Source organism: Cupressus sempervirens, chromosome 4 (assembly GCF_028749045.1).
Source record: "Cupressus sempervirens isolate cs-2001-9-10 chromosome 4, ASM2874904v1, whole genome shotgun sequence".
In the NCBI taxonomy this organism is placed as follows: Eukaryota; Viridiplantae; Streptophyta; class Pinopsida; order Cupressales; family Cupressaceae; genus Cupressus; species Cupressus sempervirens.
The window spans coordinates 393,047,163-393,062,463 of NC_143121.1; the positions used below are offsets into that span (position 1 = coordinate 393,047,163).

At 30.5% G+C, this 15,301-nt stretch overlaps 1 pseudogene; it reads right to left on the reverse strand.

Moving 5' to 3' along the window:
* Positions 1 to 6,557: 6,557 nt before the first annotated feature.
* LOC149561704 (mitogen-activated protein kinase 20-like) overlaps positions 6,558 to 15,301 on the reverse strand; it is a 132,415-nt pseudogene continuing 123,671 nt past the window's right edge.

The following is a 15,301-nucleotide window of genomic DNA, read 5'->3' on the forward strand; positions in this document are numbered from 1 at the left end:
GTTCTCAAATTTTTTTGCAAAAAAATTCATAGTAGATATTTTTGGAAAGAAAGAAGCCATAACCAGTTAAATGGGTCTAGTTTTTGATTAGCTAGGTTGATATATATATATATATATATATAATTGGGTTATGGCTTCTACAAGGGAATGAACCTTGTGATTATGCATATGTTCTTGGTGTGCCCTTGTGATCTCTATTTTTTTTTGCCATGCTGCTCTGTGATTTCGGTGTTGTGCCCTATCTCTACAATTTTGTTGCCATGTCATGGCCTTACTCTATGATTTTATTACCATTTTGTGCCCTTGCTCTATGATTTTGTTGTCATGCCCTAACCTTGCAATTTTCTTCAAGGGTATGTAAATTTTGGTTACTTTTCCTTCTAAATAGGTATCTCTTTATATATATCCTTTTGAACATGTATATTTAGAGATTTTTTAAAGGTGCTTATTACATCTTAGCTACACAATAGAAAAATTGATCTAGCTACATACATATTTCAAAATCCAAAAAAAAAATTCACTCAACCTATGCTGAGTGACTTACCTCAAGATCCTTGAAAAAAATTCACTCAACCTATGCTAAGGACTTACCTCAAGATCCTCAAGTGCTTATTACATCTTAGCTACACAATAGAAAAATTGATCTAGCTACATACATATTTTAGAATCCAAAAAAAATTCACTCGACCTATGCTAAGTGACTTACCTCAAGATCCTTGAAAAAAATAATGTAGACTAAGAAAATTGAGTAGAGTTTGCAAGAAATTTTACAAAAACATATCATAGCAAATATTTTTAGAAATAAACTTGCCATAATGAGTTAAATGGATCTAGCTATTGATTAGTTGGGTTGATTACACATTCATGTAGAATCATCATTAGATTAGGTACAATAAAATGAACAATCAATTGTTCCCATCTAGCAAGATCAAATACAATTTTCCAAGGTGATAAAATTGCATATGCAAGGAATTGAAGAATAAATTTAGTGAAGAGTTGAGTGTAAGAAGTTGTAGAAACAAGTTTTTCTTCTATTAAAATGTCATAATCATGAGGATCATTTACTTGTAGAAGCCTCTACCACAATGACATTACCTCTAAACCATGCAAAGGATGTTGAGTGGTTCCCAACCTTGAAACACTCTTATAAGCATTTGAGATTTTGACTATAAATTCTCAAAGGAACTTGCAAGTGATTCCAATATCATAGTACCTACCACACCACTTCCTTGGATTCTATCCAGTGGCTCCATAATATCCTCTATGTTTTCTAGATGTTGTTTATGTCATGTTGTCTCTTTCTAAAGCCACTCCTTCTCCTTTTCTCTCGTGCCTTAAACTTTGATTATCAAACTTCTAAATATCTACCTCTACCTTAATTAAAACCAAATTCACAGTGTGTTGTAACTCTGGCATAGGCATTTATTCATCGATAACTTTTATTTCAACACTCAAGTTTTCAAGATTGGTCAACACCCTCACTAGCGAACCTCTCATGTGAAGCATTTTTTGTACTATTTCAAAACCATGTTCTTTCTTCTGAGCTAATAGTTCTTTAGATGCATTTTCTTGTAAAACATTACTTTTGTTGAACAATTATAAACTCCTAGAAAGTACATTGTTTTTTTTATGTATGTATGTATATATTTGTATGTATGAATGTATGTACGTATGCATGCATCTATGCATGCATGTATATATACAAAGAGATCTTGTAAATTGTGGATTATGGATTATAAACAAAAAAAGAAAAGAAAACATGACATTAATCATTCCCCATTTGTTTTGATTGATTATGGAGAGTTGTGCATGAAAGAGGGTGGAAAGCTCTGAATGTGGGTGGAGAGCTCTGAATGTTGGTGGGGATCAATGGAGAACTGTGATTTTGTTGCTATTCCCTTGTGATCTTTGTGCTCTTGCTCTATGATTTTATTCAAGGGGAGAAGAGGTACCTAAGTAAATGTTCTTTTCTTTTTCTTCTAAACATGTATCTCTTATTCATATATAATAGCTTTGGTCAGATTCAAATATAACTGATTATGATGATTGTATGCATATGTCCATGTATCTATGTAAATCAGTTTAGTTTGTGAACTGCTTTACATGCATACATACACACTTGCATATTACTTGTGCTAAATTAAATTAATTATTCATGTCTTGAATTCACACAATAAATTATCCTTGCATTCAATCAAATTTATTCATACCAAACTAAGTATGCAGAAATTTGTACTTATAGATAATACCATCTCTTGGTGATTAAGAAAAGATCTCGTGCATAATATTGTCTAGGTAATGATTAGATGCATTCACATTAAGTCATAATAGGATTGAGAAGATGATCCATTTATGTTCATACTTATTTTATTGAACATTGTTTAACATAATCAGTAATACTAGAATTATGCAACTACATATAGTACTCTTGTTTATTTTATTTAATCATATACATTTAAGACTATTATTTTTCTTAAAATTATTTTGTATATTTTTTATCACTATAACACATATATAGATCTTTGATAGTTATCTTTTTTACTTTCAAGATCTTCATATTTAACGTGAAGAGTTTCCACTACTAGATAGTAGAATAGCCCCAGTGTGGATCCATATAGCTCATGGCTTTTTCCACAAAATTATATTTTAATTATATTTTTGTCCTTCAAAAATATTATAGGAGAATGTTCTTCTAACTTTCCATATATTTAATAATTTTTTTCTTGTCATCTGAGGTAATTTTCTATTATGAGATAGAGATATCTATGATAAGGATGGACATACCAATTTTGGTCATCCTACTTTCAAAGCTGATTCCCTTATCACATTAATGAAACTATTTGCAACTGACAGCTTGATTTTCTACAACTTACTTGATCAACCATTTCAACAAATGAATTATCCTGTATCCATAAACAACATCTAATCTTTTGTAAGTATCTCTCCTCTAAAGACCTAATACATGGAGCCACTATCAACATGAGTAGACTCACTCTCCTTAGACGAATTCAATCAAAACTATTCATGCTAAACAAAGTATGCAAAAAAATCTATACTTAATTATATTATCTCTTGGTGATTGAGTAAAGATCAAATACAATTTTCCAAGGTGATAAAATTGCATATTCAGATGTATGTATGTATGTACATATGTATCTCTACATCTCATTATCATGCCCTTATGATCTCTGTATATGTATGTTTGTATGTATGTATGTATATACATATATATAGACATACACATATGTGTATGTATATATGTATATATACACATACATATACATAAAGATAAGCTTCTCTAATCACCTATTGGGGGAAATATAAAGAGATACATGTTTAGAAGGAAAAGAAAATAACATTTACATAGGTGCCTCCACTAGTAGAATTTTGGAAAATAAATGACTACATGACTAAAATGTTTAGTCATTGGACTAAAAATTTTAGTCACATGACTTAAAGTGATTAAATTCTAGTAATGAGTTGCAATTTATAAGTATATGTGACTAAATAAGTGACTAAATAAATGATCAATTAAATGACTACACAATTGATCACCAACAATTAGTTAGCGAAAGAAATGACTAAATGAATGATTGTTGAATTTTTATCATATAAATACATTGTTATGAATGCTACTTACTTTTTATGATTTACAAGTATAAATGACAATTATTCATATATACTTAATTTATTTTAAATTTGATCATAACACATAGAGCATAAGGCCTCTCATGGGAACCCAAGCAGGCTATTTAGCCACTTAGGTTGGTTGGGACACAAAAATAACCTATTACACTCAATAATGAACTCAAAAAGTCAGCAACTAACAATAAACTCAAAAGACACCAATTGATAATGAACTCAAAAAGACATCAACTAACAACAAACTATCTCAAAAATGATCTATGGGTCCCTCCAACTATTGCAAAGAAGAAAAATCTTCGATTTTTTATTAAAAAAATCAACTCTCCTTTTCCCTAAACCTCCTCCAAGGCATCTCAAAAAATTAAATTATATGCCGAGGAATATGTGACAAGGAAAAATGAGGTTAGATGTACATGCTTTTTTTGAAATGAAAATTCTATTCAATTTTAAGATCAATTTTGGTTTTTGTACTACATAGTTCTACATTTATTTAAAAATATTACCTAATCTATAAAAATAAATAAATTATAGTCAATATCTTTGTACTCTTATATCTATAATTTATTTTTGGTGCACATTTTTGTGCATTGTGACAATGTAGGTTTTATATGGTAAGATATAGGAAAATCTTTTCTAAGCATTTCTAAAGATTTTGTTTCTAATTTGAAGAAACAATAATATAGGTTATAATTTATATGGGTTATGTGATTTAAAAAAATATTTATTTACATTTTATTGTTAATTCCTATTTGTATAATTTATTTATTCAAAATAAGTTAACATTATATTAAAATCATTCTTCATATTTAAAAAAACTAATATAGTAATAATATTATTATTTGAAAAATATCTATAAAGATTTCATTTATGATGTTTCTATATTTCTCAATTTTATGATATTTTTATAATATTACATAAGAAGTATTGTCTATATAAATAATAATAAAATTATTATTTTAAATAAAATATTACACTTCTTTTCTTTCAATTTTAAAAATCTTTTTATGTTCATATAATTTACTTAAATTAAAATTGAATCAAAATCTTCTTTTTATATTTATAAATATGAAGCTAATGGAAAAAATATATAAAAGGTTTCTTTCATGATTAAATTAGAACTAATGCAATGCTAAGGCTTCATATGTCATATGTGGAGGAGATGGTAAAGCTTCTTCATCAATTTAAGTATACCCATACTAGAATTATATTGCAAAATTTCAAAAAATATTTATTTTATTATATTTATAATATGATAAAAAATAAATTCAAATTAAATTGTGTTATAATTTATTGAATCAATATTTTAAATCATATTATAGCTATAACCAAGTCAATATTTAACATAATACTATATCGAATTGAACTTGAATATTAATAGAAATTTAATTATGACAGTAATTCTCATTGGATTAAGAATATTTAACCAAATAAAAATTATAACCATAATTATAAATAAAAATCTTCTATAAACTTAACACTACTATCTTAAACCTAATTACACAATAAATAAAATTTAAACTTCAGCCTAACCTTAATAAAAATAAATACTAACCCTAAAATAAAATCAATTTTAAATGACACCCTAGACACTAAATGGAACGATCACCCTAAAATACTAAATGATATTAAACTCTAAAATACAATAAATTTTAAAGTTAACTCGAGACACTAAATCGTACTTATTTTCACCAAAATTGGATTGGAAGGTGTAATGTCAAACTCCACAACCTTTGCAAGCATTTTCTAGCCTGTGCCAAAATAGGAGATTTGAAGCAAGGTATTGACATCCATTAGAGTGGATTATTGTCGTTTGTTCCGTGATAGACATGAATGTAAAATATGGAAGCATAGCACGTGATCTATTTGGAAACATGCCTCAAAGAAATGTGATCTCATTGAATGTGACGATCATAGGATATGCACAATATAGGTTTTTTGATAATGCTTTGGACGGTTTTAAGAAAATTCAATTGGTAGATGTAAAGATAAATTGTACAACCTTTTCCAAGATCCTTTGAAGGGTATGTTGCACAAAAAATGCTTGGTATTGAAAATCCAAGGTACATGTTTCAATCCTTGTTTAATTAATCTATTGGTATATAATTGATAAATTGTTCAATGTTATAAACTATTTATTGTAACAATCCACTAACCATGACCATAAATTAAGTCATTAATAAAACTTGGGAACATATCACTTGACAAACTATTTAGGGTATTTGTGATTTTCTTCTACAATTTCAATTATTTGATCACTAAATACTCAAAAAATATATTACAATTGAAAGAAAAATATATGCAGTATTTGGTATGTTCTTCAGATGCTTTAGTTTTAAAATCCCTCTAACCACTAAAGAATGACATCAGTCAAGAGTGCATAATAAGTTACAATTTTTTGATACTAGGGGAATTTTTTTGATACTAGGAAGTAAACTTCACTTAGCATAAACAAGATAAACCAATATGAACTACAACTACTTTCCTTGTTGCAACCATTCCAGCATATGGAGCCTTGGGTTGCATCAAATTTTAGTCACTGATATTATCTTATTCATTTAACTCAACTTTTATTATTGAGGTTCTTCTCAGATATGAGTGAATAGGAGCAACATATTGAGAAGTGAGAAGAACTGCATTTCTAATCAGCCTTCTAGAATCATATGCTTCTTTAATGTTACCATTTTTATATGGTAATATAAGGCCAATGACTTTCCTTGGTTTCATAGAACCCCCTTGCAAGATCCTCTGAGATGGTTGCAATTGAGGCTTTGGTTCATTTTTGAACCTTGGTGTTGCTACTTTATTTCCCTAATATTCCTAGAAGTTTCATCACAAGCTTCTTTAGGCCATTCCCTAGTGGAACATGTTTTCTTTGGAGAGGGAGGTGTGGTACTTGAGAAGACAATCGATTATCATGGCAGAGATGCATGTTGCCTATCTAAAGGAACCACGCCCACCTTTTCCATTATGTTCTTCAAGGTGAGCAAATTGTCTCTTGAATTGATGAATAGAACTAGGGTACATAAAACTATTCCTATTTGTCCCATTCAGGTACTCCAATATCAGTGGATGATACTCTAAGAATTTCTTATAAAATAAGCTCCCTCACATCTTCTTTTGTTACCCTGCACCTCTCAAACTCAAACTCAATCTTACTTATTTGTTGAGCAAAAGGTTCATGCTCTACTTTTGCTAACCCTTTAATATAAGGATCAATCAAAGCCTCTTCTTCTATTTGATGATCCTTTGGGTCAAAAGATAACAATTTTTCTAGAAGTTTGAGTGCTAGGGAATTTGTATTTGGAAGTTTATGTGAGAAAGGTACAGGTTGCTTTTTATGTATGCTACTAAGGTATCTTCTAGCCTTATCATTGCGAACCATCAAGAGAACTGCCATTGAAGGGGATAAAAAAAAATCAGTCATCAAATTAAGCTGATGAACTACATTTGTACTAGGAAACAAAGGTTTCCTAATCAAAACTTTAGTAATATACAATCAATGCTCCATATATCAATGGCAAGGGTATACTAGTTTTGGAACCATTTATGTAGCCTTATCCAGTCGAGTCATGCTCCACATCACCTATCAAATGTGAAAGGATGTGTGCTACATATACCCCTTAGAGGAAAAATATACATATAGCTCTAGACTTGTATACCATCATGTAGCAACATAATCTATCCAGAAGATTATAGTAGGCATGTTATTGAAAGCAACTCTTGCTAATCCAATGTAATATTTTTTTGGCTTACAATCAGCATTAACTAAAACATACTTTGCTTTTAAATGCTGATGGTAAAACTCTATTGTATCTATGTAATTTAAAGCTCAAAGAAGTTGGTACAGAAAAAATTGATAATGTTCAGGGGTTAAGTTGTCATTTTCCTTTGTAACCTAGTGTAGATCTAACTCTTAGTTTCTTTGTGAGTTAGCTCACCACTGATCTTAGATGATTACAAATTTTTTATGAATTTTTAGAATATTCTCACACATGTTGATATAAAATAAATAAAGGACATAGTAGAGTAATTTCCACATTTGAAAAGATGTTAGTTTGTCTTGGCTGTCACATTAAAATTCCTTACTTACTACCATTTAGATGGTTATTTCTTAGTTCAGTTGAATTTACAAATCTTTATTTCATTTAATTTTATTGGTATCTTATCTTTGTATATTGTGTAACCACTATGAATTATAATCAATTTTTATTTTATTCCTAGGGTTTGGTCACATTTGTTTCTTACACTACTGTACTTATCAAGTCATTTTTTACATCTTAAAAAACATGAAAGTAAGTCCTTTACCTCCATGTCTTATGCTAGAGTATGAAATTTTGGTTTTGCAACATAACTGGTAAGTCAAGGTACTATAAACCCTCTATCTTAGTTCAATTCTAAGTGTTGTCTAATTACAGAATGAGAAAAGCACTTCTGACTGTCGCCTGGTTACATAATGATAAAAGCAAGAGAGAAAACTGATAATGATCCTACACATTTTCTTTATAGCTTTCATTTGTGTACTATTTTTTTGTGTATTCCTAGCATTATATAATAAAATAGTGAAAGGTTTGGATCTTTCTTAATGATGCATAAAGTTTGGAATCAAACTAGGTAGCACTTCCAATTACCCACCTAAGTATTCCTCCTACAAGCAGTGAAGAGGCAACGTGTTGAAGAGCAGGCCATCCTTGTCACTTCTCTTCAACCTATACAATCTATTATTTATTGTGCCTAGGATCCTTTTCACCATTTTCCCTACCATTTTTTCCTATATTCTATACTAAATTATGTATATTTAGAGCACTAAAAGGCTTGCAAAAGTTAATCACAACTCATTTTTTAGATCAATGGTCATGGATTCTCCATAGATTTGCAAGACAATGATGGAAATCCTCGTTGTTAATTCTTAAAGAAAAGCATGTTGCATGGTGGGCATGGATTTCTTGCTAATGGAGTAGACCCCAAGTCTCTTGCAGTGGCCAGCATGCTGCTTCACTTGTGGAGTGCTTGCCACCAACCTGCTATGACTTTCTATTGTCATGGCACACTATCACATAGGGAAAAACTTCTGTGACCATTGACAAGATTCTATGCCTAACTATTGTAGGCAGATTGAGAAGCCATGAAGTAGCCTCTGTGCTTGACTATGGGGCCTTGGGTTAATTTGACTGTAAGAAAGAAAGCACCCATGATATCGACTATAGGTTGGACCAAAATTTATACAATTTGTATTTCTAGATTTCCATTTGTTTTTTAGGCATTTTTTGGTATAGTGAGCACTTAAAACCCTAAATGGGAAAGGTTTTAGGGTCTGGCAAAGAAGCTTGTAGTGCTATTCTATTTGTGTCTTTGCAACATTAGGTATTTGGCTACTCAGATGTATTTCTCTTAAAGAGTATTCTATTCTTGAGCTCCATAATTTTTTTTGAAAATGTCATTACAAAATCATGAAGGTTTACAATTTTGTAGCCTATCTAGTGCACCAAAAAGCATAACCAAGAAATTACAACTTAATTAAGCATTGAAGTCTTTGAATACTCAAATCTTTCATGAAAATATAAAAGGCTAGAGCCTATTTCGGGGGGTTGTAAAATTGTTTCCCTTTAGATTGTTAATGATGACCATAGAATGGATTTGATTTTGAATAGAATTTGTCATGCAAATTCCATCAAATTACCCATTGTTTTAGTAATGGGCCAAAAAAATTCAGATTAAATGATTCAAGTAGCTGTGTAGATAATCACTTTAAGGGTATGTTCTTCTTGCATGTCAAATTCTACAAAACATTTGGACATATTGAGATTACATATATCCTTTTATTATAGTTGACTCCAATATTGAAGTATGTTACTTTTATAGATGTTTGGAGAAATATGATTGGCAGTTACTAGAGATGGGTGGAGACAAAATCTAATTCCTCAGGTCAATGGTATTGTAGAACCAAATGAAAGGTCTAGAGATGAAGGGATGTGACTCTTTTCTTTCAGTACAATCAAGTTGGCATTGGGTAATTTCATATTCTATAGTGTATTGGTAGGAAGGGTAGAAATGTATGATTGGTAGGTAGGGTAGCAATCTATGATTATATGACTGTTTATGCATGTTATCTTGCTATTATAGTAGGGCTCGGCATGACTTTGATTTTGTTGGTTTTTTTTTTTCCAAAAGGCCTTTCCTACTCTCCTGTGTCAATATCATTGGGTGTAGTCTTTAGTTTCTAACTAGTCTTCATTAATGGAGGCTTTTGTGGTTCAAATAATAGTCAATCTTTTGCCTTTTTAATGCCACATGGAAGTATATCCAACCTCAAAATGTTTGTAAGGTACACAGACCACATCATAAGCTAGTGGTATTGCGAGTATGGTTCAAATTTTTATGGGAGAAATTTTGAGTATAGCCTTCCGTCTTTCCCTATTTTCATGTTGTTGTATTTCTTTTTATTGTTTATTTTAACTTTGCTCCAATCATGTAATTTGGATTTGTACTTGAAGTTAACTCCAATAAGTCATGTAATAAATTAAAATGCTTATGGAATGCATATGAGCAACTATTTTACTAAAAAAAATCACTGCTCAAATAATTAATTTTTTTCACTTTTTGAAGGAGGCTTTCAAGAAGAAATGTGCAATATTGTAACTAATTTTCCTTACTTTCCATGCAATTGATAGAGGAAATAAGCATACAATAGATCATTTAATCAAATAGGGCTCTACAACTAGTTTAACTATATATGTTTTTTGGAGATGGAAGCTCCCACCGAAGTCGTTGTGTCTAAGATTGAGGTGGCAGAGAAAAAAAAGAGACCTCAAAACATATGGGATGATGCCCATGAGATGCCTATTAATAATATTCAACTCCAGAACATGACCTTCCTTCTGATTGCCCCCAATCTGACTGCAAGTCACCCCACTCCATTTATAGGGGATCTCATTATAAGCATTCCAATTTCCTAATGAACTTTTTGGGTCTTCCATTATGGCAGTATTTCTACCCTTATTCTTGCAAGTAAATTGTTAACAAATACCTATTTTGTGAGCCACATCAAGTACATTTTTCTTTCTTGTATTTGAATCTGCACTTAAACATTAAAAAATATATAGCTTTATTATAAGGTGAAACATCATGATCCACAATAAAATTGACAAAATTAGTGCAATTTCTATCTTTCCACCTACTTAACAAAATCTTCAAAGAAATGAAGCTAATCCAATTCATCCAACAGATATTGTGAATCCATAAAGATCAGTCTCAATTTCCATTATTTAAGCCAAATTACAACTTGTTTTTGAGAAAATGATTGCTAGGATGACCAATTGAAATAACTTGAATTATTGGGCTCTTTAAGAAAAACTGCTCACAACATCACATCAATCAACACTATTGTCTATAACACCTAAAAGACCCTCAAATCAATGTGATAGTGAACAAAATGATTCCCCAACGGCAGTACTACACACATAATATTCAAATAGCTCTAAAGGTAGACTATATTTGAATAACTTGTAGTCTATTGCAAAAATCTAAATATTCACATAGAAAATAGAAAGTAGACATTTTCATTCACAAAATTTAACTCATGAATCACAATGTAAGCATTCTTCTTTGTCTTTAATGGGTCACAATCAACTATAGAAACTGGAATAGAACATAATCATTCTAAGATAAGAGCTTAGTTTTTGTTGGGAGGGGTATTTATTATCTCCATTTAAAGAAAAATATGCTAAAGGTTACTTCTTCAAATGGCTAAATCCTAGCCTGTATGGTTCCTAGTTTCTTTATGAATTTGCTCACCATTGATCCTAGAAGATTATAATTTTTTTATGAATTTTCAAAATAGTTTGACACATGTTGATAGAAAAATAGTAAAGGACATAGCAGAGTAATTTCTACATTTGAAAAGGTGTTAACTTGTCTTGGCTGTCACATTAAAATTCCTTGTTACCATTTAGATGGTTATTTCTTAGTTGAGTTGTCTTCCCAAAACATTTTGGGAAACTTCAATTTTTTTTTATGAATATTACTTCTGCTATTCTCCAGTCTATTTTAAACCCTGCTTTCTATACAACATCCTTCCTTCTTTTTGTTGATTCATTTAGTTGTAGTTGGGAAGCTATTGGTGAGTTCACCAGCATAAAACTCCAAACCTCGTGACCTTCATAGAGAAGATACTATTGGAGCTCCCTTTGCATATCATTTTCACAATAAGATATTTATCTTATGCATAATTCACTTTTGTTTCCATAGGAATTAACTCTTCAAGAAGCATAACATTAAAGTACCGAAAGGCAAATTAACCCAACATTCCTAACACACATTTATAGTGCTATGGAGTTAGCTATACCCGAGTTCTAGATGACACCATGGGTGCAAGCATCTCAAGCATCTAGAACACATGATCCATGAGGGACATTTTTATTTTGTGACTATTAGATATAAAACACCTTCAAACTTTTCTTAATACTAATGAAAATAAGAACAAACTAACCTCCTTCATGTGATGGCTCGTAACTATCTAGGTAACTAATTTCATCTCATCTTTTAGAACAATTGTGATTTCTAAAGTCAAGAGGTGCAATATAGATTTATTTTTAAATGGTGGAATTAGGAGAATAAGGTGTATTGTAGAACACAGTAACACTACTAAGATGGGGGAGTGAATTAGTAGTGTAGAACAACTTTAACCAATTTGACTTGTTGTTTGGTTTTCTTTTTTAACATCATATAACAATTAAAGTAAATAAAAAAGCATTCACAAAAACTATGAATAGGATATAATGTGGAAACCCAAGTTGAAAAAACCACTGACACAAAGATAGCTAGGAGCTACTATCTTACTTCAGTCTTAATCAATTTGTCTGCTTACAATTTAAGTGTTTTAACCCCAAGGAATCAAAAAATTTCTAAACTTCAAGAGCTTCAACTCTCTCACAATATGAGCATCAACTCATCTTAAACAAAGCATCAACTTTGTTATACAATATGGATAATAGTTTTAGTAAATCTTATCACTTTAGCTACAAATAATAAATTATTTTAAGTCAGAATATACATTCTAATTTTGAACCAAAAATTGCCTAAACTATAGTAAGATTATATCAGCTAAAAGAATGTAAGGTTATATCAATATAATTATAGAGCTAGATTATTTTAACATATAATGAGTGTCCTTATAAGCACATGATCAAATTGAATGTTTTTGATAGGAAGATTGTAACATGTTCAAATTTTTTTTACAAGAAATTGGATAAGATTTGTGAAAAATAGAAGAAAGGCCATAAAATAATCACAGACAAAACATAAAAATAGAATTACAATTTTGAAGTCATTTTTCTTTTAAGGTACCAAACCAAAAAAGTAATGCATATATTGCCTCTCTTTCCATCCTTAGGTTCTCAAACCATGTTACTATTAATTGATTTTCTATAGAAGAAAAAACTTAATTTTCTATCTCCTATTTAATTTTCAATTATTTATCTCATGATAGTTCTCCAATGTTGCTCAATCCTCAAACTTCAATCCTATGCATGCAAGTGTATGCATTGCCTAGATTACTCCACAATCCCAATTTATAGATGGATGTTGGTTGAGGAATGTCATGTCCATACAAAAGACCATCCTTCTTAGTGAGGACTTCACAGGGAACTTCCATAAGGGGTTTATTGAACAAGGCTCTTGCAAAGGGAGAATTTCCTTGCATATTTTTGGATTTTTCTTGTAAGTTATATTGGGCTAGGCTTGAACATTAGGCATTAACACTTTTTTTGCACAAGAGGTTTATAACCTCCTTTTGGATCTTGTTGTTGCACACCCATACACTCACCATGACAATTATATCCTTATTATTAGTTTGCATGCCACAATTCACATTAAGAGGTTGAGTATATGATTGGGTTTGTGGAATGTACATTGAAATTGCAGCAATACTGAGTAGTATGAATATTATAATTTTAATCAATAGTCAAATATGGGGTCCTTAGGCATGTAGGGAGTGTGTTGTCTTTTCTTGGCTGCCTTTAAAAACTCTTTGTTGTACAACATTCCTTTGAATATTAGTGCCCAAGAATAAAAAGAACCAAAGCAAGTGATAAAAATAGTAAATATTAACTGAAGATAAAAACAAAAGTATATTGCAAATGTTGCCTCTCTTCCTATCCTTAAATAAAGGTACTTATCATAGAATGCTTCATTTGATTTATAACCATTCAAGAAAGTTTTTGATTAATTTTAGTAACGTTTAATAATTAAAAAATTTATAGTGGAAAATGATGATGCAATGTGTTGTTTAAGATGCTTATTATTATATAGTCATAAAAAAAATTTCCTCTCCTAGAGGTAAGTATATTCGTCTCAACAAAATAAATATAAAGAATTTGGAATAACAGTAAATTGTCATCCAATTTTTTAAGAATTAGTTTTCTCTCTTATTTCCACATATAAAGGTCTTTCTTTTTTTGCTCCACAACTTATTATAATAAGGGAAACAAGCCACATGTAATGAATTTGACAATGAAAAAATTCTAACATCACTATTCTTTAAAGGGTAGTAGCTCAATGGAAGAGCACATACTTTACAAGTAGGAGGGTGGTGGTTCGATTCCATCGTGCCCTAATATCATTAAATTAATGATTAAATAAAATATCAAATATACTACTAAATATACTACCGAATAAACTACCAAATAATACACCAAATATACTAGCAAATAAACTACCAAATATTCTAGCAAATAAACTACCAAATAAACTACCAAACAAACTACCAAATCAAATACCAAATAAATTACCAAATAATAGTGATTAACAACTCAATAAATGATTGAATAAACTACCAGATATCAACAATCAACAACTAAATAAATCACTAGATAACAACATAAACAACCAAATAGACTACCATTTATCAATGATAAATGACCAAATCAAAGATTGATTTAATGATTAAAATAGTTTAGTCATAAATTTGGTTGGGAGATAAATGTCTGGCAATATAGTACCACTAGTAATGTGATCACAAGTAGTCATATATCTGCAATATTTAGTAGTTTATTTAAATATATATTGTTGTTTTTGTACTAGTGCTCTTCTCCCCTTGAAGAAAATTGTAGAGCAAGCACTTGTACATTTGGGTCCAAACGCCATAAATTACACCACCATCACAAATTGCCATTGCAATTTGATGCCAAATGTTGTAGTGCTGCAAAGGGCACATAGATCACAAGGGCACAACACGACAATGAAATTGTAGGGCAAGCATACAAATATTACAAGGGCACAATAATAAAATGCAGAGATCACAAGGGCATGAAAAAAAAATCCTAGATCTCCACTGATCCGCACCAAGAGCATGCCAAAAAGATGTAGAGATAGTAAGGGTGCATCAATAAAATGTAGTAATCACAAGGGCATGACAATGAAATCTCCATCAATGTTCAAAGCTCTCCACCCTTGTTTGGAGCTCTCCACCCTCTTTCATGCACAACTCTACATAATCAAAATAAATTGGTAATGATTTATGTTGTCTTTTCCTTTTTTTGTTTATATCTAAAATTAACTTCACATTGTGTTGTAACTTTGCCATAGGTCTTTGATCCTCGATAGCTTTCATTTCAGCATTTCAACATTCAAGTTTTCAAGTTTTCTCTTTATTATATTGTCC